This window comes from Tiliqua scincoides, chromosome 2, assembly GCF_035046505.1.
Source record: "Tiliqua scincoides isolate rTilSci1 chromosome 2, rTilSci1.hap2, whole genome shotgun sequence".
NCBI lineage: Eukaryota > Metazoa > Chordata > Lepidosauria > Squamata > Scincidae > Tiliqua > Tiliqua scincoides.
Genome location: NC_089822.1, coordinates 43317362 through 43344616, shown reverse-complemented (window position 1 = coordinate 43344616; position 27255 = coordinate 43317362). Strand labels below are relative to the sequence as shown.

Below are 27255 nucleotides of genomic sequence, written 5' to 3'. Positions count from 1 at the left end.
CCTCAGTTGGAATGCAAGGAAAGGGGTTGTGTCACCCTCCTCCCTACGCTCCTTGGAGGCTCACAAGAACAGCCCCACAGGATCAGGCCATAGGCCCATCTAGTCCAGCTTCTTGTATCTCACAGCGGCCCACCAAATGCCCCAGGGAGCACACCAGATAACAAGAGACCTCATTCTGGTGCCCTCCCTTGTATCTGGCATTCTGACAAAGCCCATTTCTAAAATCAGGAGGTTGCGCATACACATCATGGCTTGTAACCCATAATGGATTTTTCCTCCAGAAACTTGTCCAATCCCCTTTTAAAGGCGTCCAGGCCAGACACCGTCACCACATCAATCAATACAACATTAGAAGAGAAACTACCCAATCCTATCCTCAAATTATGATAGTGGAACTTTGAGTTGTGAAGTGTGTGGTGTTGTAAATGGTGCACCACTGTTGAGCTCAAGGGAGCTGCCATCAGAACCGGAATGTGGTTTCCCCAGTATGCCAATAGCCCACCAAGGAGGGAAAGGCGGCAGGTCATTGGGAAGAGGATGGGTTTTTTTACTTACAACTTGTTGGCCTTCTGGTCCCATCTCCCTCCCAACATACAGCACGCATTCCATTGGTTTCTTAGCATACTATGGAGTGGCAGGGGTTAAGAAATCAACCACCATCAAAAAGCCAACTGAAACAGGGTGATCTACACAGCCCAATGGGGTCAGATGGGCCTTCTATGGGACAGAGTTCCAAAACCTAGGTGAAACCACTGAGAAGGTGCTCTCCTGAATGCCCCCCGGTTTTAACCTCAGATGGGATAGGACATAGAACAAAATCTCCTCTGAACACATAAGAAGCTGACTTACCATAAAATCTGTCAAACCACTACCTCAACATGGGCAGCGACTCCTGCTGATTTCAGATGGCAGCCTTTCCCCGCTCTAGTTGGAAATGTCAGAGACTGAACTTGTGACCTTCTATAAGCAAAGCATGTGTTCTAGGACTGCTCCACAGTCCCTCCCCATAGCTCAATGGGTAGGCAGAATCAGGTTGAGTAAGTAGTCTTTTACACACCCTGGACCTCAAACTTTTTAGTTTTAAAAGGCTAACACCAGGATGTTTAACTGGCCTCAGAAATAAACCTGAGGCCAATGCAGGCTGAATAATACCACAGTAATGCATTCCAAATCTAACATCTTGGAAGCAGTTTTCTGCAGCAGTTGTAGTTTGCATTCCCCTGGGGGCTGGGGATAAGAATAGGCCCTTAGTTTGGCTGTACTTGTCGTAAGAGGGGACTAAACAGCCACCGGGTAGATGGGACTCATCAGCCTGGGAAGGCAGCTCATCTGAGAGAAGGAAAACTCTGATCCCAAACCTCCACTGCCTTGTGGCTACATCCAGTTATGGAAAAGGCTTCAGGAGTCAACCTCGAGGCAAAATCCGGAGCCGGAGTCCCTGAGGCAGTTCATGGCTGAACACAGTCACGTTCTGGCAACTCCTGCGACGCTGCTGGAACCAACCGTATTGGCCTCTGCCTTTCCATTGGACCATTTCAGCGATGTGGAGAGGGGCGATTTGCTGCATGGGTAACAGCCTATACTCCATACCTACTTTACCCAGGCTTCACGCACTGGAGAGGACACTCTGTTCCAGAACCACCATTCAGAGCATGACACCATAGTCTTCCGAGACTGAAGGATGCCAACAAGTGTAGTTTGCAAATGCTACTCAAAGATGTCTGTGCATAGATCATGTTGTAATGGTCCAAAATGGATGTGACCAAAGTACGATGAACAGTGGCTAAGGCCACAATCCTAACCAACTTTCCAGCACTGACTTAAGGGCAATGCAACTTTGAGGTAAGGGAACAAACATTGCCTTACCTTGAGGAGGTCTCCGTGACTGCCCCCCAACTGCAGGATGGAGCACACGTCCCACTGCCACAGCTATGCCAGTGCTGGAAAGTTGGTTAGGATTGCACCCTAAATCTGCAAACTCCAAAAAAAGACTGTAGCTAGTGCACCAGCTGAAGTTGCACAAATGCACATCTGGCCACAGTCTAACCATCCAGGAGAGAAGCAGGTCCACAAGTAGTCTGAGCCTGCACACGTGGTCCTTCAGAGGGAGCACTACCTCTCTGAAGCAGACTGAACATTCAGTCCTGGATTGGCTTTCCTACGAACCAAAAGTCTCATGGCCTAAAGTAAAGTATAATAATCGTCTGGGTAACATTGTCAAAACAGTGGCTGATCTCATTATTTTGAATATTTCCAATCAGTGTGGCAGAATGCCAAGGTCGAATGACAGCTACAAATATTTCAAAGGCAGCAGTGACAGGCTGTTCGTCTGGTGCACATGATACCTGAGTGGTATGGGAGTCCTTAGGCATGGCTGCTTTCCGTGCTGTGCTGGTTAGGGCTGCAACAAATGATTGCAGGGGAAGGACTGATTGACAAATGGTCGTGAATCAACAGATACACAAAGGAAAGCAGTAATCAGTGTCTCAACATGCGGTTGTATGACATGTAGGTCTATAGAAGAAGGGACACACGTTCCATGGTTTTGGCAAAAGAGTAAAAATGGTTTTTGAAAGGACAAGGACACTTTTCATTTGGTAAGGACTGGCCTGTCTCCTTAGTCATTACAGAAATAATATAGCTGTGTACGGTGAAGGAAGAGAGAAAGGAGGCAGACAATAGGGTAGAGCAGGGGTGCCCAAACCCCGGCCCTGGGGCCACTTGCGGCCCTCAAGGACACCCAATGCGGCTCTCAGGGAGCCCCCAGTCTCCAATGAACCTCTGGCCCTCCAGAGACTTGCTGGAGCCCATACTGGCCTGATGCAACTGCTCTCAGTGTGAGGGCAACTGTTTGACCTCTTGCATGAGCTGTGGGATGAGGGCTCCCTCCACTGCTTGCTGTTTCACATCTGTGATGCAGCAGCAGCAGCAAAGGAAAGGCCAGCCTTGCTTTGTGCAAGGCCTTTTATAGGCCTTGAGCTATTGCAAGACCATCATTCATTCATATAAGTTCATCTTTAATATATTCTTTTATGTAAACTTATGTAAATTTATTCAAATTTTAAATATAAATTAATTATTTTCTTCCCGAGCTCCTGACACAGTGTCAGAGAGATGATGTGGCCCTCCTGCCAAAAACTTTGGACACCCTTGGGGCAGAGAGTAGATGGGGAGAAGGCAGCAGAGGAAAGGTAGTGGGAAGGAAGCAGACTGCAAAGTTAGATGACCTTTCAGAAGGATAGGGCAGAAGGTGCCAAGACAAGGAAAGGCAGAGAAAGCCCATAAGCAGGGTTTTTTTTTATATAAAAGCATTACTTATATATAGCTTTATATATAAAGCATTACTTTAATGCTATATTGCATATATACAATATATGCAGTTTCCTTTTTTGTCCATATTTCCATTCTAATATTCCATTATTCAGATGAGAGGTGGGAGATGCCTCATTTCAGTTCGTTTATACTCTTTCGCCTATTGTAGTCCGTTTCTATGAAGTGTTTACTACAAACTTCGCCACTTGCCTGTGGAATGTTATAGAATCCCTGCGAACCCTTTTTGTATAGCCATATGCTAAAGAAGCAGTCATTATGTAAAAAAAAAAAAAACCTGAGAAGTTGCAAGGCGCACTCGTAGTCAGCTGAGGTTTGAAGACTGAAGTACCGCAGGGTGCCCGAAATACCTGAAAGCCTAGGGGCCCGCCCCTGCCCGCAAGACAAGGAAACTGGGCCTGTCACCAGACTGCTGACCCATTTTTCCGTGCACCTCTCCACTATTTAGTGTGCACATCACTAGTATAAATTAATATATTTTCTTAAAGGGCCTCTTAACCGTCCATTCTGTCACACGCTCTGGAGAAGAAAGGTCTAGCTCAGGGGTGTCAAACTCGTTTCATACCGAGGGCCGAATGGCATTCATGATGCCTGCTGGGGGCCGGAAGTGATGTTGTTAGGCAGAAGGTATTGTCATTAAACAGGTCATAACCAAAAATAACCAGGTCACTTTTTCTCACGTAGGAATCCATTAGCTGCAAATGACAGAAGAGAAAATACATACATCTTTATCATATTTCAAGATATGGGAGAGCCCAATTTTTGTGCAGGCCGTCCTTTCAGCAGTAACACCTCAGCACTGCTCAGCAGCTGAGAGCCTGAGGGCCGGATAAAAAGCTTCTGCGGACCGCATCCAGCCCCCGGGCCTTATGTTTAACACCCCTGGTCTAGCTCATCTGCTCACATATATTGTGGCTTGTAAATCCTACAAACAGCATTGGCTGTCTGTTAATTTTATGATGCTTCCCTCCTTCTGCCATACCCTGACTCCTGCAGCCTATGCTTCAGAAATGCCCCTAGGAACGAAAGAATCTGGAGACTAGTGGTTCTTGAAAGGATATGCCACAGAGTGGCAGACTTATCCCTGCCTTCCTAACAACGACCCAGTAAAGAGAAGGAAGTTTGCATAAATATCCTCAAGCGTGATCTACTATGATTCAACCTCAATGTTTTCCATGTGGTAACATGTAAAAGGCTCAGGGTAGGGGCCCTTGGACCTTGAGCCCAGGTTAAGTGTCTCTATTCCCACCCGGTCCATTTGGGCCCTGGTAAAAGTGATTCTCATAAAACTAGGCCAATGTTCCGACAACTCAACAGATGTTCATTTCATCATCAACAAGACAAGCTTTGTTCTTCCAGTAATGTACACCAGCAGCACCACTCCCTCCTTTCCCTCTCCATTTGGAGTGAATGCTGGACCCACGATCCCTCTCATGCTTCTTTTGTTTAATTCAAGGACAGTAAAGCTAATTTATGGCACTCCTTAAAAATATTTTATCTTTATGGGCCACTCCACTAGGACAACATAAAATAGAGAGTAATTTATTCCTATGCAGTCCTTACAACAGCGAGTGCCTTGATTGATGGGGTAGAGTGCTGTGATGGGATATTTAACGGACACAAGTGCTCATCATGAATAAAGTCCATTTAAAGCTTAAGCAAACATGACTATCCAACTATATGCATGCGAGTCCTACTGATGTCAGTGGGTGTCTGGCACAAGATACTGCAGAACTGTAGCTAGTGATCCAGAAGCTCGTATGATTTCCATGTGTCTATTTTGAAAATTATATGGTCGCTAAGGGCAGCTCACAACAATATAGCAACACACAAAAATACAGTGCAGACAGGATCTTTTTAAGGGGATACAATTACAGGCGTGCATCGCTTAACAATCTTCTGCTTAACGACGGACCGCATATACAACGCTGGTCAAAGGAGAACAAAGAGGCTTTTAATGAGGTAGTCAGGTCTCAGCCTGCAGCAGTGTTTGTTTATACAACAAAGAGGCACTTAATGCAAAGAAAAGGCCATCTATCTCCAGTAGCCTGTGGAGCCAGCTAGTTTCTGGCAGGGACTGTCTGTTTACACAACAAAGGCATTAGATTGGGCTAGATGGTCGCTTAACGAGTGAATCGCATAACAACAGGGATCAGAAAATGTATCCCTTTGGTTAAGTGACGCACACCTTATATAAATTATATTAAGGCCTGGAGAAAAAGCTAGGCTTTTAATTGGCAACAAAACAGAAAGGGAATAGCTGCACCTCCAAAGGCAGGGAGATCCACAATGTGGGGGCCATTACTGAGAAGGCCCTGTCATGAGTTGATACTCATCAAGTTTTCACTGGGGACAGAACACACAAGACATAATCCCTGAAAGATGCCCAGCTAACTGGGGAATGTTGCCAACACTGCTCATTCACATGCACACATACCTATTCCTACATGTGTCATGCAAACACACAATAAATGCAATGTGACTGAAACTGGGGGAATTAGAATACTTCTGGAGCAAGAGGTGAAATTCAGAAATATCTTCTAGTTTGAGGATCGTTGCCGTTGTCGTACAGGATCAAAAGAGACCACTGACACCAAGCTAAGTTTACGACTTTTTATTAGGAGGAATGGAACCTGAACCAAACAATGAAAAGAACTTGTTTCAAATTCCCCCAATTGAAACAGGACCTGAGGCAGGCAGGCACAAGGCAGCAGGCCTTGAGGCAGACCAAAGGCTGGAGACTTGACGGAGGTTCCCCTCTGGTTCTTAGCTCCAGCAAGAAGCTCTCTGAGGACTCCTTCCAGCAACACTCTCCTAGCTGTCCCGCAGAGCTCTGTCTTCAGTTCCTCTCTGTAGCTTGGTCTCTCCCAGCTCACTCCTCACAGCTTCTCTTCCCTGGAGGTCTCTGCAGCTTGCTCTTCCAGCTCCTTTCTCTGCTGATGCTCCTCACAGCAGCTCTTCCCTAGTGGTCTCTGAGCTTTCTGTGCTGGCCCCTTTTATAGCCCCAGTGGCTCTGCACACGGCAGCCCTCTAGCCTTCCTTCAATGGTACTGCAGCCTTTTTTGCACACCGCACTCAAGTTCTCTGCACTGGGCACTAAAATCTCCTGCCTCAACCCCTCCCAGCTCTTAAGAGCTTATTACAAGGTAGTCGGCAAGTGAGCCTATTGGCTCAGACAAACTCAGACAGTCTATTGGCTCATGAAAGGCGCAGGCTATGATCCCACCAGGCCAAGTTACAGCAGTCAGCTGAGCCCAAGTTCTGCACATATCACCGTGATTACCGACGTGCCTCTAATTAGGCCGCCAGTAAGCACAAGACAGCTTTTCAAAGAACTTAGAATATATTAAGTAATACAAAAAGCAAGGAAAAAGTCATGTTTACTTTCACTTACTTTACTTAGGAGATCTGTTACAGAGCTTTAAACAGTTGCAACTGAAACAAATGCTTGTAAAGAGTAGGGTTTTGGACAGTCAGGAGCTAAACAAAGGAAAGAAAGTAAAGGAGCAAGACAGGCTGGGCTGCACTGAGGGCCCAATCCTATCCAATTTGCCAGTGCCAGTGCAGCTGTACCAATGGGGCGTGCACAGCATCCAGTGGTGGGGAGGCAGTCACAGAGGTCTCTTTAAAGTAAGGGAACGTTTGGTCCCTTACCTTGGAGCTGCATTACTGCTGCACCAGTGCTGGAAAGTTGGATAGGAGCAGGCCCTGAGTTTCCTCCCAAGCCAACGACCGGAAAGAGACAATTAGCAGAAGATTTTGAAACAGGCAAAGGACAGTGTGGTATATAACAAAAAGAAGGAGAAAAAGGTTGTTAGAGGGATCAAAAGGAAGGGGGAGGAGAGACTATCCATCTGCTGGGTAGATTTAACTAGCTAACTGCTAGGAGTGCCAGCCAGAAAGAAAAATGGAGTTTGGATAGGCTGCGCATGTGTTGCAAAAGAAAGAACACTGGAAACAGCAAATAGACACTTTCTTCAAGTGATGCTTGTTTTATATTTAGCAGGGGGAGGATAACTGCCTGTGTTCATCCCAGCACGGTGTCTTATCCCGCGGCTGTTTGCTGCAGTTTCCTCTGTATCTTTTTAGATTGTGGGCCCAATCCTATCCACCTTTCCACTTCATGGCTACTGATGTAGCCATAACGCAGCCCCAAGGTAAGGGAACAAAAATTCATTCACTATGAGGAGGCCTCCATGACTGCCTTCACACTACAGGATGCAGCACATGCCCCATTGGCATGGCTGCAACAGTGCTGGGAAACTTATGCAGGATTGGGCCCTGTGAGCCTTTTTGGGACAGGGGGCCATTTAGTTGTTTGATCTTCTCCTAGACCAATAACTAGTTTTGCACACAAACTACTATTTCTTAGAGAGGAAATGCAAGTGTGGTAGGGATTGCGTTGAGACTTTAATGCATACCTTTTTTTACTGCCCACTACATGTTGTGTCACACAAGAAATTTCTAGGTCCATTGCTAGCTAGGATGCAGGGCTGGGAGGATTCAACCATGCTTCAGTCTCTCCTTTCCACTCCTGATCCTGAGACTCTGGATAATGTTGCTTCCTTTTTATCTGGGGTAATAGCCAGGCAGAGCCCTGGGACTCTGGGCAGTGACTGATGTTCATGCTTATGTTGTGTTGTCTTTGTATATTCCTGTTCTGTTCTTTCTCTGTATTTTATGCCAATAAAGGTCTTACTGAATTGAACTGAACGGAACTGAACTACTATTTCTCTACCTCAGGTGAGCAAAAGATAGTTGTATACAGCTGTGTTTAGGAAAAGCAGTAGAGCAGGAGCAGCAAGAGCCATGATGGATATCATTAAAGGAGGATGGCAACTCAATCAAGCCCACACCCATCTTCTTTGCCAGTTTATCCCTGCTTCGATCACGGATGGGTGAGTCCAGAGCAGCTCAACTCGAGTTGAGTTACGAGTCTCCTCCACCACCACCCCCAGTCCTCACGGCTGCAGAACCACAACAAGCTTATAGCTTGTTCATAGCATTATCAAACTCTGCACCCTCATGAACTTTTTCCCATTACTGATCAACTGGAAAGTGCTGGTGCCAGAATATGAATGGTCTTCACCTCTTAAGTTTGTGGCTTTGCAAAGGAAGCCTTTAGTGAACTCTCTTTCCAGGTTCAACAGTTCTCTGCATCCCCAAAGCTACACAAACTTCAGAAACTGTGTCAAAACTTCCATAAAGGAAGTCTCACATCAAAAGATTTCAGGAGTTTCGCTGTTTTTTTTTCCCCTCTTGTAACAGATACAGTCTACTTCATGGTTATGTCCCCAAGCAGGTTCTCCAATTTGAAAGTCAGTAAGAAGGAATTAATATTTGCCTCTAGGATTTTTGGAAAGAGAAACACATGTTTTTTAAAAAAGATGTATATTGATGATTTGGGTAAATATTAATGATGGGCAAATCTTGGGAGATTGGAACACTTGGTTGGGATGACTACCCCCCAAAAAAACCTAACTAAAGTACACTCTTTGATGTGGAAATCAGACTGGAAACCTCAGAAATAATGCTGTTTTACCTTTATCCAGATCTGAGATACCTGGAGCATTCTTTGAAAAGTGATATTCTTTTTCCCACTGCTATTGAAAACTCCACAAAGACTGCTTTACAAGTTTTGTCTTTTTTTCTTTCAAATTACATTTCAGGTCAGTTGTTGACATTGGAGAGAAACAGAAATCAAGCTGATATTTTTGCCTGTTGTGCTTTTAATAATGTGATGGCAACAAAGATTCTCTCTGTTTTCTTTTGCTCTGTGCTAGAGGCCAAAAACCAACAACTGAACAACTTGGGACAACTGAATGTTCATTAAACATGTTCACCCTTAAAGCTAAGGTAGTGGTCTATCTCTTATATCAAATGGACCATGCAGGGGATCAGAATAAAACCTGCTGTTCTTGCCTCGATGTGCATGGTCGCTTTCAGCAGTTTTCTCTCTGCTCAATTCAATTCTAGTGTCAGAGCCAGCCCGGAGAAAAACTGCTAAAAGCTGTGATACTCAGAAAGGTAAGGCAGGGGAAGTGATGGGTTTCACTGCCTTCCACTGTGCACTCTTTTTGGTATTAAAAGAAATTAACTTAATAGGTGAATGGGGCAAACATGTGGTTGCTTATAACAATTTGGCCCAAATACATGCTATGTGCAAACAACCACATGAGAGCCCACATGCCATTTATTTTAAACATACCCTGCATGTGCCTGATCTCATCTGATCTCGGAAGCTAAGCAGGGTCAGGCCCGGTTAGTACTTGGATGGGAGACCGCTTGGGAATACCGGGTGCTGTAGGCTTATACCATAGTCTTTCAAGACTGAAGGTTGCCAACCAGCTTAATAGATGAGAATTTGCCACTGAAAAGCAGCAGGGGAAAGGCAAGGAAAGTGATGAAAAGCAGAACACGGGAAGGGAGCTTAAACCTTTCCCCATCTATGGCTTTTTCACATCAGATTTGTTCCCAAATTGTTTTTACCCCATCCACCATGGGTTTTGAAATATTTGAAGAACCTGTAGGTGGTAAAAGGTTTAAATCCACACCCCCATTTTCGTTTTGCAAATGTAACTGGGATGGTTTTGGAGTGTGACTCAGCGGCAATATTTCAAGGACAAATATGTGACCCAGATTTGGCAAAGTTTCCTAAAGGGGGGCCTTCGCTCAGCTTCGGCTGGTGCGCCAGCTGCGGCTGTACTTGGATCATGCAGACCTGGCCATGGTGATCCATGCTACAGTGACATTGAGGTTAGATTATTGTAACGCGCTTTATGTGGGGCTGCCCCTGAAGACGGTTCGGAAACTGCAATTAGTGCAGAATGCGGCGGCCCGTGTGGTCACTGGAGCTAGGCGGTTTGACTCTGTCAGCCCGCTTCTCCGGGGGCTACATTGGCTGCCCATTCGTTTCCGGGCCCAATTCAAGGTGCTGGTTTTGACCTTTAAAGCCCTATACTGCTCTGGGCCAGGGTATCTTAGAGATCGCCTACTTCTGCACAATCCGGCTCGTCCTCTTAGGTCATCAGAGAAGGCCTTTTTACAAGTGCCGCTGCCTAAGGAGGTACGTGGGGCGGCGGCAAGAAATAAGGCCTTCTCAGTAGTGGCACCAACGTTATGGAACTCCCTTCCCCTTGACTTGAGAATGGTTTCCTCTCTTGAGACTTTTCGGCAAGGCCTGAAGACCCTTCTGTTTAAACAAGCCTTCTGATTTCCTGGCCTTTTTAACATCTTTTTTACATCTTTTAGTAATTTTTACAGGCCTGATTCCTCTACGATCTGCTGCTTTATGCTCTTTTTATCTGACTTTTTAACTGACTACTGTTTTATGGTATCTGTTAATGTGTTTTTAATATGTTTTTATCTGTTTGTTAAATTATGTTTTTTAATCTGTTTTTAACATGTTGTAAGCTGCCCTGGGTCCCTTTATGGAGAAGGGCGGGGTATAAATAAAGCAGCAGCAGCAGCAGCAGCAGCAGCTTCTTCTTCTTCTTCATCATCATTATTATTATTATTATTATTATTATTAAAGATGATTCAGAGGACATGCACCTCAGAGCTCATGCACATGTAATGAAGGTGTATATCCATAGGCCTTTCTCAGTATGTTCTCTTCGTTGCCCTAACTACTCTACATAGTTAAATCATGCCCTGTCAAACCTATGTTGTAGCTAGCAGATCCAGCCAGAACCCCAGGGATCACCTCATGGAGGAGAGCAAAGCCCCTAAACCCTGCTGTCTTGAAAACAAAACTGTCCTGTGGCACAAGATAAAAGAGTCCTCAGCAAAGAACCTGAGGCACATTGAAGCAAGAAGGCAGCATGCAGTCAACAACTATCAAGCCAGGCACCCTCTCCTTGAAAGCACCCAATAGAGTGACCGCATTCATCTACCCTTACCTCAGATGAGTGTGGGGTAGAGTGAGAACAACCCCTCCCCCAGAGAGGGGGATGTGGGCTGTATTTACATTGCATGTTGAAGGAGGATTCAAATGACCCCTCCACCCAATCTGATTATGGTGCACCAACATACCAGGGGAGAGAGGTGCATATTCACACTTCTCATCTTTACATTTAGAAATGTGATTCTATCATGTGTATCATGTTTCTATACAAGGCCCTTTGCCACAATCCACTGCACTGAATTCCAATAACATAACAGAAGGACAGGTGTAATACATCTCAAGGAATGTGAGAATGAAAAAAAAAACTTAGAAACAATCAGCTTTCTAATGCAGCTCTTCTTCTTAACATCATAACTGGAAATCTTTCGGGCAAGATGGCAGTGAATTGCAGGAAAAGCCATACTAAACAAAACACAAAAAAACTCCAAATTGTGTCAAGAACTCAGTGCAGTAGAACTAGATAGAGGATGCGTACGAATTTCAGAGGATTGAAATGGCATGTTTGTGGCTGGACAAGACTCATTTTGTGTCATGCTAATTATATACTGAGATGCTGTTCTAGTAAGAAATGAATATTGGTAAAAGCATTTTCAATATTACAACTTTCTTTTAAAAGATGCATTCAACAATGAAGTCAATAATGGATTTTGGAAACCATCAAAGCCTTTGACAAATGTCGACAAAGCAAAGCAATGAAAAGCCAGGCCGAAAACCTGCTCACCTGCTGTTAGCCATTTAAAACTGTTCTTACTTCAGCTTTGTTTGCATCAGCCTTCTGCAGCATTTACATGAAAAGGGTCATTTTTATCACCGACTCATCATCATTTCACTGCCCAAGCTCATGGGAGGAACTTCTTTCCTTTGAAAAGTCTCAGCTTGGTGTCCTGAGCACACATGGCTTTCATTATTCTGTGTTCTCTCCAAAATGAGCAGAAGCCCCCACAGATGTTTCTGGACTGGAGCTTTCTTTTAAAAGAAAATAAAGAGGTATTTTTAAATTAAGATGAGAATTACAAAAGCTATTTTCATATTATATATACATGGTGTAAAAGCAGAATGAAACAGATATCTCAGCATGAAATCTCGCAGGCTACCAACTGTCAAATACTACCTGTTATATCTCAAGTGCTAAATATTCCCACTATGAAATACCAGCCAGCGCTAAACACTACTGCATATAAACTGCAACATACTGTTCAATGTTATCAGATGTCAGATATTCCTCATTCTTTTGGAGAAGTTTTATATTTAACAACATAAAACAAGTCAGTTAATCTTTGAGCTAGTCAGCATTGCATCAGATGAATCTTCAACTTCAGGACTGGCAAGAACACTCAGATGCCAACTGCAGGAACCAAACTCATTTCAGTGGCAGAACTCCCCTGATCAATCTTGTATCAAACCGCAGCACATTATTGCTGCTACAGGAAGGAATATAAAGTAGTGCCTACATGTCACCAACATCCTATGTACAGCTGTTGTTTGCATGCTTTCAGGATCATATTAAATGACATGCTTGAGGTGTGCAGTGAGATGTCTCTAACTCTTTAAAACAGTGATTTTCAACCATTTCCATCTCACGGCACAATTGGCAAGGCACACCATGCTGCGGGTGATGGGCCCACATCCCCCAGCAGCCCTACTAATTTATGACCCTCTCCCAAACTCCTGCAGCACATTCACAGCACACCATTCATGGCACACCAATGTGCCACGACACAGTGGTTGAAAACTGATGCTTTCAAAGATTTGGTTGATATATTGTGAGAAAAATTGACAGTTATCTGGAAATCCTGAAGGCATTTGCCTAATCAACCCTATTTCACTTATCCAGAAGATTAGCAGAAACTCTTCTCTCTTAGTCCCCCTCAACTTTTTACTTTCTTAATTACTTTCTCATGATCCCCAGTTTCTTTTGTACAACTGTTATTTAAGTGTACAACAGCCTAATTCTATCCCACCCCCACCCCATCCCCCCACCCCGCTGGTACAGGCATGCTGAAAAGGAGGGTGCTGTATGCTGAAAAGGAAAGTGGATCAAGGGTTTGGGAGGGGAAAGAGGATTTAAATCCACTTACACCCACATAAGCCTCCTGCATTGTAATGGGTCTCCTTATTCCTTCACAAGAGATTTTGCAGGCATAAATTGGCTCAGGGGACTGATTGGCTCAGGGGACTTTTGTGATGAAAATACAGCAGACTTCACAGTTAGGCAGGAGCATCACACCATTTGTTAAGTCCAAGGGGACATGTTGGGCTGTTGAAAAAAAGTACTGTATAGAAATAAATATTTCTATAACTAAATGATTGCCTATAGAATCAATAATATTTCACTCTCTCAGGAATGTACACTCTGTGGTAACCCTGCTGTTGTTGATGTGCAATGTACAAAATGGACCTTAGAGCAGCTTAGGTGGGGGAAGGCCTGCATTTGTATTAGTTGCATTTTACAACTTGCATTTTAAAAGAAGTTACAAGTTGCATTTGTATTAGTTGGAGAGCAGAGCCAATGGGAGGGTTTGCAGGAGGTAATCTGTATCCAGGCCCAGGGTCAGAAAGGGGGCCAGGAACCAATGGAGCATGCCAAAAAAATTTCCTGGGATCTTACATTTTCTGATCTCGCCAGGGTCCATGGGGGGGGGGGGATGCAGGGGGTATATTGTATCTGAGCCTGGTCAAAGAGGGGCCTGGGAGCCTAAAGAGGGGACCTGGAAATTTCCTAGGATCTCAGAAAATGTTTGCATCTATTTTCTGAAATCTAGCATTCACATTTTGGGAAAGCCCACATACCGTGATTTGTAGAAATTATGATCCAATGGAGAAGGGAAATGGCCCAAAATGAGCCTCAAAAACCTTTGTAGCCCCTGATAAAATTTCTCTCTGAGGACATGGTTGGAGGGGCCCTTCCGTTCACCTTTGGCTTCAGCTGGTTGTTAGTCACTGCGCTCTGGAAGCAACTGGCAGTGACACAATGATGCGGCAATGGCATCACATTGCCGACAACCTACTTCCAGAATGCTGTGCTTCATTCCTGTGCTCCAGGAGCCATCAAACCCCTGTCCTGCCGCTGTTCATCACTGTGAGTGCAGGGGGGAAGGCTTTGCTTAGAGGAGAGAGACTGCTCCAGGTGTAAAGTGCACCAGCAATGCCACTGGGGAAAACTGATTCACAGAGCACAGGAAGAAAGTTGCAAGGTTAGCTGGGGAAAAAGGGGGGGTGGAGATGAGAACTCTTCTCATTGTGAAGATAGGAGATAAATTATTCTTATAGAGAGAGCTGATTCAAAAATATTTTTAGAAGCAGTTGCACTGAAATTTGAAGTTCGTCAGGTTATATAAAGTTTTATTTTTACTGATTTCATTTACTTCTTGTAAAGTTTCTTTTAAAGTAGGGGCAACTTACTTCCATTTGGCAGTGATAGCAAAAAAAAATCTTCTTTCCCCCTTTCCTTCTTTTTTTTTTTTTACAATTTATGTAATGTAAAACTTATTTACAGTTTATGTATGTCATTTGTATTTCTGCAGGAGATGGTGGCTGTACAAGTCACGAGATTCTGAGAAAGACTGTGGGTAAAAATGGCAGCATAAATGTCTCAGAGTGTCTTAGCCCTGCTTTAGAATTCCCCCCACCCTCCATTTTTGCTGCCTGAGAATATGGAGAAGAAAATAGCAGGAGCATTTTGGATTTGCACTCTGCATTCATTGGTGAATGTAAGAACATGACAGAGGGGATTGTGGGAAGGACGTCTGGCTCTAGAGGACACAATGGACTTTCTAGCTGGGTAATCTCTGGCTGTGGGTACTTTTTTCCCCCTCTTGGTTGGTACTAGATAAACCATTCATTGAAACCAAGAGGACGGCTGCCATTTATTCTACTAAAGCCAAGCTGCTTTCTGCTGGCAGTTGGGTCCATTGGGATTGGGCCAAAAGATGGTCCAAAACTGAACAGAAGCATTAATCAATATGGCACCTCAAGTGGCTGGTGATGGAGAAAGTCTGGTCTGGGTGGGGGAGGAGTGAATAGAAGGAATGGCCTTGGTTGTCTTTAACTGTCCATATCCTTGCACTCAGTTTCAGAAAGCTCCAAAATCCCATGGGAAGTGGGCTACTGAGCCCTCCTCCAAAGTGCTGGCCAACCTGGCATCATGGGGCTTGTGGGTTGCCGCATTCTATTCTGGGTATGGCAGGCTTGTGCCACTTGTTCTCTGCCCAAGCCTTCAGCTGCTGGCTTTCATCACTGGTAAACGTCAAGGATTCTATGCCTGGCCACTATGCTTGGACTGCTTCTTCTCCTCATTTGCCCCACTCCTCTCCTGAGGATTCCAGATATGCCATACCCATCACCAGGGTGACTATAACATCAGGTGTGCTCCTGGCATATCATTAGATAGGTTACAACCATCCAGGCAGATCTGCAACAGGAGGCAATGTCGAGGATGTGGCCAGAAGCTACACCAGAGCCGCCTTTAGAGGCCATGTGGTATGCTGTGGACCAATGACAAGTCACAGTGGTCTACCATAATTGGGTCAATCCATTCCCCAACAATCACAAATATACGCTTGATAAACTTTGATCTATCTCCAATCCTCCTCACCTCAAGGAACTATGTAAAAAGAAAATCATCATGTTGGACAGACTGGGTGGAGCATGGGTGAATTGACTCATGCTCTCAGTGTCTTCTGTCTAAATGCTATAGGAGAATTCACAGCATGTTTACTCAGCAATAAATTGCATGAAATTTAAATGAAGGGGGTGTACTGCATAACATTGCAGCTTTAGTGTTAAAGGCCAAGTTTAGATGATGAAATAAGTAGGAAGCCATAGTTTCCTGCCGCACTAATAAACCCTGCAAAGCCATAAGACTGTGTGCTTGTCTGATAGTGGTATGGCTGCCAGCCTCTGAGATCTCATAGGAGACTCTGCCCATCCATGGAAGAGGCTGAATCTAAATCTCCCAGAGACTCACACAATAAGATGGCAGCCTGCTTTGAGGCAGCCTGCGCTGAGAAACACACATTCTGCTGGGCTACAGTTAGATAGGATTGGGCCATGACTCGACATAAGAAACAATTGCCATGTTAGAAAGAAATGGCACAATTCCAAATAGCAGATCCCCCTTTGCAACAGGCCTTGTTTCTAGTTAGTTTAGAAAGGTTGGCCTGGTCTAATAGGCTTTTATGTTTAAATTTGTCTCCAGTGTCCTTTCCCTCCCACCAAGGAATTATATTCAAATTTCAGTCTCCTCCAAGGCGCTCTAAGCACCAGACATGTCATTCCCTCAACCCCCTTTTATCCTCACAAAGACCCTGTGGTTAAGCTGCGAGAAGTGATTGGCCTTTGCGCTCTTGCTACATCAGAAATGTTCAGTATTCATTCTTTCTGAACAGATAAAAATGCATTAATGTTCTTAAAGGAAAACGCAGTTGTGTCTTACGGTTGCCACACTCCAGGACTGGTTTGCATCTCTCCAGAAATCCACATTAATCTCCAGGAGATTATTGCAAGCAATCCTGGAGATTTTAGTAGCTTGGTATTGGGTAAAAAAATATTTGGGACGTGGGGAGGGACTTCTTCAGGAATAAATTCAGAGTTGGCTACCCTATTCTGCACTGAGGTCCTAGGAGAGTTGTGTTCTGTATTAGTTTTGTATTGCTCCTTCACACAGCCCCCAATGTGGAGACTGTTCATTGTACAGTGCTCATACTGAGCTTTGAGTATGAGTAAAGGCTACAATAAATACAGATCACATTTGGGGATATGTGGAGCAACCCAAACAAAGAAACACTTCTCTAAGGTGTTGTTTCTATAATTTAGAATAGTCATACCATAGACGGAAAACAGTTTTGATTTCTATAGGAGAGGAGCCATGAATATTGTGCATCAACTGCAGTTAATTCCAGTTTCAAGGCTGACCTAAAGAAAAGTTGCTGGTCAAGGCGCTGGGACCTCACCAGCTTTATCTACAGATTACACAGAAATCTACTGGACACACACAGATTCTCAAACATACAGTTTTCCAAAACAAAATGGCTATGTACGAGCTACCCTCGGGCTACGAGGGTACCCTATTACTCGAGCTCGTAGCTACCCTATTAAAAATGCATTATTTTCTTTTTCCTTCTTTATGGAAATGAAACTATTAGGACACAGGCAGTGGTGACTGACTTGAAACATCTGAATGAGAAAGTATGACCAGAAAGTATGGCCATCTAGTCAGTGCAATGCAATAGAAACTTTTGGGGCAGTTGAACATTGAACAGCAGCTGAATGATGCCTACTAGAAATATAACCAGGAGGAAGATAAGAACTGCCACTTATTATCCCAAATAATTGAGAGCATAAAATACTATGGAGCTTTTGAACTTGCTTGAAGGAGGGCACTTTGAAACAGAGGCATCCTTAAATCCAGGTACATATTGTGGATTGGTAGATTTTGAAGCTTGTCTAGATCAGTGGTTCACAGCCAGTGGTCCGTGAGACACTGAGAAGTGGTCCGCGAGATATCAGGAAAAAAACATGATCACCTTTGATCACTTCCAGTGACAGACCATTGAAGTGTTCTGTGGCTATAGGTAGTCCATCCTCATCCCCCTCTGGTGGTCCAGTGTTTGCTGATGTGCCAGTTGCGGGAGGGTCCATTCTCCACCCTTTCTGGTATTCTGTGGAGGAGCGCTCACTCAGTAAGATGCTTCCCCATGGACCACAAGAAAGGGTGGAAAAAGAACCTCCCCCACCACAGCTGGCATTTCCAGTGTCTTGCTGAGCGCTCCCCCCCCCCCGGTTACCAAATTCAATTTTTGTGTGTGTGGTCGGGATGGAGGAGGTTGCATTTGGTCCACAACAATTCCAGTGTTTACCTCAGTGGTCCGCAGGCTCCAAAAGGTTGGGAACCACTGGTCTAGATAGTCTGATGGAGACACACTTGAGAACTGCAACTGTGTTCAAAGGCACATCCAAAACTATTCAAAATGAACTTCTTGACTATGTGTTGGAAGTTGCAGTGGATGCCATTAAAGAGAAAATAATAGAAGCAGAAGTTGTAACCATCTCCTGATTGTGTAAGAGGCACTTTTTCAAGTGGGTGCTCCTTTTGTTAGCAGGGGGAGAGTAACTGGCCCATCTCACACCAGCACTGTCTGTTCTAGTGGCTGTCTGCTGGTATTCCTTTGCATCTTTTTAGATTGTGAGCCCCTTTGGGACAGGGAGCCATTTAGTTATTTGATTTTCCTCTGTAAACCGCTTTGTGAACTTTTAGTTGAAAAGCAGTATATAAATACTGTTAATAATAACCATCTGGGCAGATGACACAAATGATGTATCAACTTATTGTCAGTCAGTAGTGGTCAGTCAGTCGTATGAATATAAAAATCAAAAAGTGGAGCACTTTAGTAGCTGTACACATCTTCGTATTGCCTCTTCGGACTCCATTGCTGCTACTTTGTTATTCAGACTTGATGAAATGATTCCATGGGTTGAACATAAAAAGAAGTTGATGGCTCAGTGCTATGATGGTGAAAGTGTAATGCCTGAAGAGGCTGAAGTTCAAAAGTAGTTAGAGATTAATACCCTTATTCCTACTACCAGAGCTGGCCTCAGGAGTGATGGGGCCCAATGCGGGGTGCTCATGTGTCCCCCCCCAACCAGGTAGTCACAGTGAGCCAGACGCTTGTGGTGCTGCACACAAAGCATCTGGAAATAGTTGGCAGTGACATAATAACATTACCACCAACATGCTTCAGGGAGGCGCATTTCATGGCAAACAGTCTCAGGGGAGGGCAAGCAAGCCCACACTCTGCTCTCTGCACTGCCCTCCCAGGCTGCCAGATGCTGACTGCAACAGTGGGAGATCTGCCCATCACCCCAGTGCAGGGGGTCCCAGAGAGTGGTGTCCAATGTCACAACATTGTGCTAAGGCTGGCCCTGCCTTATGTTCACCAACAGGCAGTTCAATCCAGCCCAAATTCCTGCACAGCATTGCAGAAGGGCCAGTGCAGGCTGCTCTGCATTCTGTGCAGGAATTTTGCAGGAACATTCGTCCCCTTGGCCCAGGGAAAGCCCCAACCCATGCAACAGGTCTACTCGGACCTGCGTGAACATATAGCTGGCATAAGTCCATATGCACCAGTACAGGTGGATCAGGCCCAGGAGGGGGAATAAGATGCAACACGTGCCCACGGTCGCCAATCCCACCCCGTCCCAGGTCTGATTCACTCACCCCCACCCCGTCACCACCCTCCCTCTGCCCCGTTAACCCCCTCCCCCACCCTTCCTCATGCTGCTTGGTGTGGAACGTACAGGTGTTGTGGCACTACTGAGACCCCACCAGCTCCAAACTTTATCAGCCACCACTGTGTGTATCCATACCAAGACTTGATCACCCCTCTGTTTTTACTGTCTACCTTTGGTTGCAAAAATAGGACAGTTGTGACATACGTGCTGACATACCTGCTTACAAAGCGTTGCATTACCCTTTATGTCATAGGTTGCTCACCAATGATTCACGGTTTCATTCAAACCCTGCTGCCATTCACCAGCTGGCCTCCAGGCATCTTCTGGTTCTACTTTTCTTATGTGTTCTTTTACACCTATAGAGCATGTGAAGGTTGCAAGAGATCTGACTAGATTTTCTGAGTTCTGCTCACAAAACGCAACAAAAGCAGAGAAAGAAAGTTTCCAGCTGGGTTTCAAGTCCCAAGGTACCAAAAGGAAATCAGGATGTCGAAAATCATAGCAGACAACATCTTCAGCTCTGTTCATCTCATAACCAGATATTTTATTATTATTATTTATTTATTTATTTATCCTTTTTCTTTCCGTCTTTCCCCCCTTATTTCAGGGAAGTAACCATTAAAGAGCAACTTGTTCTGAAAACAATTACAGCTGAAGCATCATCAGCAGGTAAAACCCACTTCAGCCTTCAATAAGACAAAGATACGTTGACCCCAGTCATAGGGAAAAACGTTCTTCATGCTCCATTAGAAGAGCAAGAAGTACTTGGAGCAGAGTTAATGAGGCAAAGGTATTTTAATCTTAGAACAGGCAACTAATTACAAACATAGCCAGTGTGTCAACAGAGCAAGAAAATGTATGGTCAACATCTCCTTAGAAGCAAACAGAACCGGGAGCCATTACCAGCTTCCAGAAAACTCCACTGAGTAATGAATCTATTAATCAGTGCAAACCTGCATATGAATAAAGCAATCATTTTAAAAGGGGGAAAAAACACCTGCCTTGTTTTTTAAATGTATTATTAATAACATCGTCATCACCAAGAAGAAGAGGAAGAAGAAGAAAATTTATATACTGCTTTTCAACAAAAATCCACAAAGCAGTTTACAGCAGAAATCAAATAACTAAATAGCTCCCTATCCCAAAAGTGCTCACACGCTAAAATGATGAAGAAGCACCAGCAAATCGCCACTAGAAGATACTTTGCTGGGATGAACAGTGACAATGATTCTGCCCCTGCTAACTAAAAAGAGGAGCACCACTGGAAAAAGTGCCTCTTTGCCCAGTTAGCAGGGCAAACACTGCATGCTTGTGTTACAGCATTGTAGAAGATTCACACCTTCCTGTACATGATAGAAAGGGGTCTATCCCTTCAAAAGACCACCTGAAATCAGCTGTTAGAAGTCCACATGCTAAAAATAATGAGCATGTTGCTTTTCTTTAATATATTGCTTAATTAATCAGGGTCAGCTTCTTAGGGTGCAATCCTGAGCCCTCTCTCCTCCCAGGAATGCCTCCCTCCCTCCTCGTTCCTGCCTCCCCTACCTTTTCCACTTGTGTCGATGCAGGCGGACTGACACAAGCAGCTGAGGGGAAGCCGGCATGGAGTCTTATGTCAGCCTCCACAGGCTGGCGCTTCTCAGAGTGCCAGCCTGGCTTCCCCTTGAGGATGTGCAAATGTGCTTTACTGCACATTTGCGACCCTCCTAGGCTGGCCCAAGGGACTTGGGCTGGCCTAACTGCAAGTTAGGATTGCGCCCTAAAGTTGCAATCCTAACCTCACTTTCCTGGGAGTAAGTCCCATTGAACAAAATAGGACTTACTTCTGAGTAGACCTGGTTAGGCTTGTGCCCTAAGGGCGCAATCCTAAACAACTTTCCAGCACTGACATAGCTGTGGCAGTGGGGCATGTGCTGCATCCTGCAGTTGGGGGACAGTCATGGAGGCCTCCTCATGATAAGGCAATGTTTGTTCCCTTACCTAGGAGCTGCATTGCCCTTATGTCAGTGCTGGAAAGTTGGGTTAGGATTGCGGCCTAAGGGCACAATCCTAACCCTTTATGTCAGTGCTTTCCAGCACTGGCATAGCAGTGCCAATGGGACGTGTGCTGCATCCTGCAGTTGGGTGTCACTCACAGAGGCCTCCTCAAAGTAAGGGAATGTTTGTTCCCTTACTTCAGAGCAGCATTGCCCTTATGTCAGTGCTGGAAAGCACTGACATAAGGGGTTAGGATTGCACCCTAAGTCTATCAATAGGTGGTGAATCATTAAGGGCTCAATTCTGAGTCCCAGCCTGCAGAGGCTGAATCACACAGAGAGACCCAGAAGATCCAAAAGGGAAAACCTCCCTCTAGCAAACTCCCAATGTCGATTGTCCACTAACAGCCCAAACCTATCTTTATCCCTGCCATAGCACGCAGCCACGCCAAAACAGACTATACTCCATAGTCCATAAGCCCTTCAAATGCCAATGGGTCTCCTCAAACCTGTGCCAGCTATTTAACTAACACAAGCCTGGGGAGACAAAGGAAGTGTTGGCCCGCTCCAGAGGGGATAGCATCCAGCACAAGTTGCCCAAGCCAGGTGCCACCCCTCTTGCTTCCAACATGCCCCCAGCCATTCCCCATTCTGCTCCAATTCTCCCACGTCCCCCATACCATTATGCTCACCTCACCAACTTACTGGCAGGCCTTCTCATTGCCAAAGCACATGGGGTCCTCCCCACCATCTGCAGCGCCAATCTGGAAATGTGTAGTTCTGCATGCTTCCAGATAGCCTTTTGTGACAGCTGTAAGGTAACCTAGTACTGCTATAGGTTAGGGCCCCAAGGGCCTGATTTTGGTCCTGAACCCAGGGTAGAGGTCAGACTGAAAAGAGTCGGGATAATTAGTTCCTTTCAGGAATCCTGGAGCTGGATTGGGAGAATGGGAGATTGGAATGGGAGATTGGAAACCAGCTTGTAATTGTCCAACATGGTCCTTTATCAACATAGTTGGCAACCTTCAGTCTCAAAAGACAGTTTGAGAAACACTGGCCTAGGCCTTCTCCCAGTGTAGGCAAATCTGATATATCTTGGTTACTGTGGCATAAAACAGTGTTTCTCAAACTGTGGGTCAGGACCCACTAGGTGGGTTGCAAGCCAATTTCAGGTGGGTCCCCATTCATTACAATATTTTATTTTTAATATATTAGACTTGATGCTACCATGGTATATGACTGCATTTGGGGAAATGTTACACATCCATACTTTTAACAGGCTAATGTGTATATGCTTTTAACAATGATAGTAAATGTGACTTACTTCTGGGTAAGTGTGGGTAGGATAGCAGCCTAGGATTGTTAAAAATTTTCCTGCTTGATGATGTCACTTCCAGTCGACATCGCTTCTGGTGGGTGCTGACAGATTCTCATTCTAAAAAGTGGGTCCTGGTGCTAGAAGTTTGAGAACCACTGGATAGAAAAGCAGCCTGTACAAAACTAGAATAAAAATGTGCATTGTATGTGGAAGTATGGAATGAAGCAGAAAACCTCTGGGGGTCCACAGCAACCAACAAAAATGCATGAAATCTAACCAGGAAACCTGTAGTTAGAAACAGAGCTGTGCTCTTTTGATAGCTCACATACATCTAAAGAAATGCTGGATAAAAAGGTGATTTGCTTTTGACATAAGGAGACAATCTTGAAGCAGAATGAAAACGCTATAAATTACCCATTTTAAAACCCTGAAAGAATGCTCATTCACTAACAACATGACACCACTTGGAAATACATCTACGTCTGAGCTCCTTAATAGAGCTTCAGGGCACTTCGGAAGTTCAGGCTGAATCACATAACAACAGGTGAGACTCTTAATAGGTTGAATTCTAAAAATAGGGTCAAGATTGCTGCTTTCCTTGTCATAAACACGGAAAGGAGGTTTTCCTGACATCCTTGCAATTAGCTGAGATCCAGGTGGAGAAAGGTAATCAAAAGAGACAGGAAGGAATTCTAAAATTCTTTCAGTGAGAAAGTGCTCAGTGCTCAAATGCACAGTTGCAATCTTAATTATTGTCACTTATTCATTTACTTTATATAGCAAATACAATTAGTGCCTTAACAGCATTTTATTAATGCGTGAAGGACATGCAGGAAATGATGGCAGTTGGACACTAGAACAAAAAAGTAATGTTGTCATTTGTCCTTTTTGCACATTTCCCGTGCCCTCCATATGGATACTGAATGAAGGAATGGGAATAGGGATTCTGTCCACTGGGTCCACCCCCAACTTCAGTGCATCCTATGGAAAGTCTGAAAGGGACTTCTATGCATGTATCTCTATCTTTCTGTGAGTGGGAACCTGTACGGTCAGGGTCATACAGGTACAGCTCAGTGGCGTCACTAGGATTCGTGTCATCCGGTATGAGAGGCTTGCGCGTCACCCCTTGCAGTGGGCGGGGCATGTCCTAGCCCCATTTTCAAATCCTGCCAACTACACCAATTTGTCCCATCCAAATATCCCAACTCCCTTCTAATGCCCGCTTTTTGGCTAATTACCACCCTCTTTATCTCTAGAACAACCGCTGTGGTGTGTAAAGGAATGAACACAGAACTCCTTATCTATAGCAACTAACCAAATTTATTGCTATGAACACAGACACTCCCTGCAAGTCCTCTTGTCCAGAGGCTTTCCCTCCCCAAAACTCTACTTAACTCAGTCGGTAAAGGTCTGAAGCCTCCAGTTCAATCCGATCTCCAAAGCACAATCTAGTCTTCCCAGTCTTCTGTGTCCTCCAGCTGAGTCCTGGCAGTCCCCTTCTCCTGTAGGTCTGGGTCAAGTAGCCCTCTTGGTCTGGTTCCCTCCGGGCCAGGTAGCGTCTCCCTCTGGGTCAGCGTCCCACTTCCGGCTCTCCCCCTGGGTCAGCGTCTGGCTCCTGACTCCTTTGGTCCTTCTGAAGCTGCCTTTTATCCTTTGTGTCCCATTAAGTGCAAATGCAGCTCAGCTGTGAGCTACCTCCTTAGCTCATTCAAAGTCCCATCAAGGTCAAATGAAGCTCAGGTGTCCAACCAGGTCTCCATTGGCCTTGATTGATTACAGATGTGGAGCCAGCCCTGCCCTTCCGAGCTGTCAACCAGCTGTCAAAACATGGAATCGCTGTCAACACCACATCATCCACTTGATGATCTTCTGATCTTCCATTACAGGGCAACACACCAGGTGGTGGATGTGGTGATGTACCATCACCCTGCCCCCACTGGATTTTTGGCTGTACCTTTTGATAGAACACAGATATTTCAATGGAGTTTATTTCATTGCATTCTGCATGAAATTACACATTGATTGATATATAACATGATGGTATTATTCTTCCAACCTCTGATTTTAGTGATTTTGAAAACTTGTAGAGTCACACACACACACCATGTCAACTTACTAACACCTTATTGCAGCAGTTCTCAAACTTTTAGCACAAGGACCCACTTTTTAGAATGACAAACTGTCCAGGACCCATTGGAAGTGATGTCATGGCCAGAAGTGACATCATCAAGCAAATTAAAATAAATAATTATAAATAATTAAATTAAAATAAAAGAAATAATTAAATAACGGGGAGCCAGCCCTGTTCCACCAAGTGAATTTTCTCTGTAGTCTGCCTGCAATAACAACACCCCAAAAAAGAATCAGTGAGATTTCCAGCCCTCCCAGTGCCCAGTTTAAAGTTCTTCTAAAGACCCACCTGGCTTTGCAAGTACAAAATAGAAAACATTCCCCTTACCAGTTCAACACTCTTTTTTGGTCCTTTTTAGTGGGGGGGGGGGGAGGCTATCTTCCATAGCATTTGTTGAGCTCCAGTTCCATTGGATCAGGACCATTCTGGTGGCCTCACATTCCTCTTTGCCTGGCCTGACCACCAGCCATCTGCCTACTTGCGAGTAAATGTGACCATGTGGCAACCATGTGGCTTTCCATAGGGCTCAATACACTCGCCAGCTGGGAGGGAGGGACCTCCTTCTCCGGTGTTTTTGGGGGGCTGCGTTCATTGGATCAGGACCATTCAGGTGTCGTTGGATTCCTCTCTGCCTGCCCTTTCTGAAGGATTAAGGCAACTCCGCCTACTCACGAGTAAACATGCGATAAGGCTTGGTTTCACTTTCCATAGGGCTCCATGCATTTTTTTGGTTTCTGGTTTTTTAGCCATAACTTTTGAACGAAAGGAGCTATTTCACTCTGGTTTTTTGCATTGCATTCCACTGGACATTCTGCATCCAATGGTATATGGCATGACAGAGTTTCCCCTAAAACCACGATGTTAGCACATCATCCCCCCAGTGTGCGTCACCCCCCTTGCACGTCACCCGGTGCGGCCCGCACCCCTCGCACCCCTCTAGCGACACCACTGGTACAGCTGTATATATGTAAAGACCATTCCATGCCACAGGGCCATGGCCCCACTCCTCCAAGCATTCAGACTCCATGCGAAGGCAACATCTGAAAAGGCCCCTTCAGTAGGGTTGCTTTTGTGAGGACAACAACTACAGGGCCTGCCCAGGAACCATCTCCACCAGATCCATAAGTTTTACCATTTCAACTGTTTTCCAACAATTCAGCAGTTCCATCATAGAAGGCAGTTTGGGGCTGTGCTGTTTGCATTCTGCTTAGGAAATTCCAAAGCATCCTACCTGATGTCCTTGAACTGTGAAGACCTCCTGCCCCACACTGAGAGATCACAGACATCTCAGGTGCTGCCCAAACCCAGCCACAAGGGAAGTTGCTGGCTGAGCCTTAGAGATCTTAGAGAGGTTGGACTGTGTAAAGATGCAGATCTTCTGCATCTTCACATAGTCCAACCTAAGCTTCAGGAGACAAAAGAAGTAAGGTTTTCTATCCCCTTCTGCCCTCCTTCCAACTAACTTGAATGCAGAGTCAAGGGTCTCTCCGTCTAAGCATTTGAACTTGAATTCTGTTCTGAATACTTGTTTGCTATCTACCACAACACACTGAGACTGACTCTAACTTATACAAATATTACAGTAACTGCAAAATACACACACACACACACAGGTACAAAAAATAAACATTAGTCATGCCGTATCCTGCATTGCCACTAAAGCTGGGACTTTCAGCCAGTGAGCTGAAGCACGTTGGTGTGCTGTGAGTGGTCCGCAGGTGTGCCGTAGAGGTTTGGGGGAGGCTCACTTAATATAGGGCCATTGGGGGATGTGAACACCCCTCCAGCAGTGCATGCTGCCTTGTCAATCATCAAAAAACTGATGGTGTGTCTTGTCCATTTTTGCTTCTTTTCAGTGTGCCATGAGATGGAAAAAGCTTGAAAATCACTGCTCTGAAGGGTCCAGATCAGTTCATGGACCCCCTTTGCAGCCGTGTGGCTGCATCATGGCAAGTTGCAAAAGCACCTCCTGACATTTGGTGATGATGTTATCATGTCATCACTGAACTTCCACGCTGCCAAGCTCCATGCTGCATGGAACTTGGCTAGGTGGTGCATGGAAGCGCCATCACGTGCCTCACACAGAACAATGTTCATATCTCCTCTAGGGTATCTCAGAAAGAGCTTATGCTTCCCTTGGAAAATGTTGGCACCTCTCTCCAAAGGCCTGTGTCAGAGTCTGTGCAGAGTCTTCATACTCTGTGCAATTATTGAAATTGCCTCGCTACACTGTGAGTTATGAGCTATGCTGAAGCTTCCTAAAGTGTGAAGGGCAAGCAATAGACTTTAAACATATTTACAGGAACAGGTGCTTGACTATGTTAAGTCATAAATTTGAAAATCCTGACTTATATAGGAGGCAGAT

The 27255-nt window shown here is 44.9% G+C and overlaps 1 pseudogene; it reads left to right on the top strand.

Annotated features, from left to right (window-relative positions):
* Positions 1 to 9521: 9521 nt before the first annotated feature.
* LOC136642286 (5S ribosomal RNA) lies at positions 9522 to 9640 on the top strand (annotated as a pseudogene).
* Positions 9641 to 27255: the final 17615 nt, after the last annotated feature.